This window comes from Seriola lalandi, unplaced genomic scaffold, assembly GCF_002814215.2.
Source record: "Seriola lalandi dorsalis isolate HSWRI2012SDOR001 ecotype SW California unplaced genomic scaffold, Sedor1 jcf7180002054387, whole genome shotgun sequence".
NCBI lineage: Eukaryota > Metazoa > Chordata > Actinopteri > Carangiformes > Carangidae > Seriola > Seriola lalandi.
The window spans coordinates 481,040-482,745 of record NW_019524940.1 but is presented as its reverse complement, the minus strand read 5'-3'; positions in this window follow the sequence as shown (position 1 = coordinate 482,745).

Genomic DNA, 1,706 nt, shown 5'->3' with positions numbered 1-1,706 from the left:
AGCAAAGCACATGCACACATTTAGTACACGTTTATCCGTCCGTGTGCTTCTGTGCACAGGTTCACGGGACTGATGATAACACAAAGAACAGTCACACAGTATGTGTGTGTGTGAGAGAGAGAGAAAGCGAGAGATGGGGGTGCATTCAGGGGTGTAGAGACTTGGCAGTTGCATCCTGAAACATTAATTTGTCTCTCTCTCTCTCTCTCTCTCTCTCTCTCTCTCATTCACTCACACACACACACACACACACACACATACACACACTCTTTCTCACCTCACATCTCTGTTATCATCAGGTTCCCAGAGACTGGTACTTTGTATTTCATATGTGAGGGAGAGAAAAACAGGGGAAAGTGTTACTCCCTCACTGCCAAAGACAATGAAAGGGTAGGTTGTGTACAGGCATTGGGAGAACATGATGTTTCATGATTTATGGCTTCATATGTGTATAAGTTACGTGTGGGCGGTTGTTGTTGAGAGTACCAAAGCCTGAAGTACAACCCTTGTTAAGTGGGAGGGTCACAGCAGCGACATCACCTCACAAACATGCCTCCGTCTGTCTTCTACTGTTGTAAGACTGTGTATCCTCCAGTGTGTGTTTGTGTAAAGTGTGTGTTTGTTGCTGAAAAGTTTACTCCTCATTCTCTTCTTGTCTATTAACAGATAATAACTGGGACAGAGTTAGGAGATGACCCATTTCTTTCTCTTGAATAAAATTCCAAATAGCCTACACTATAAGATATATTGCATCAATTAAAATTAACAACACAACTGTAAGATACATAAAAGTGTTTTCATTATGTAATCTTGGATACTGACTGATTTGTTCTTAATCATGACAAAGTGTACATGAAGCTGCAGCCAGTATTATTTTAGTTAGTTTAGTAAGTTATTTTATTAACTGTTAGAGGTAGTCCACCCAGGACACCGTCATCCCTGACCCATTAAATCAGTTGCTGCTGCGGGTAATATGTCTCAGAACTTTTAAAAAACATAATTTTGATGGTGCATGAGTTGATATAGATCCACTTAGCACACCAACAAATCTGATAACACTGAAGATAATGGTTTGTTTAACTCTGCACTACTTGGGCACCATAAAAACAAACGAGAAGGAAAAGGTGCATCTGCAACTAAACTATAGCAAAACACTGAAAATGCTCTCAAATTTGTCTGTAAGTGCTGAAAGAGACAGTCTGTATATTAGAAGAAATGGAAAATCACAATTGCACTCCTTCTCTCATTTAAGTCAATTTCAGTTGGATTTGGACTTTTCTACATAAAAACGTTACTATAATAAATAAAAAAATAAAAAAAGATTGATTGAAAAATAATTTTAAAAAACAGTATAAAACTGGTAAATGGAATTTTAATCTCTAAAAGATATGTTTAAAAATTTGAATTTAAACACCTAATTAGACTTATTTAACTAAATTAAAAATGGTATTACCTCCCCCGTGTTGTTCACGCACGCGCGTCACAAATAGAAGCGTAATGACGCTCGAACCGAGGGTATATAAAGGCTGCTCATCAATTAGATCTTTCCCTTTGCACCTGGACTTGGACACGAGTTGACCTGTTGCAAACCAAAGCTGTGGGAAAGCAAACTTTTGGAGAAGTGAATTTCTGGAAAGAAACCACTGGAAAACTACTACTGGATCTTGTTGGAGAGGAAAACTACTACATCACTGAACTACTGTGGA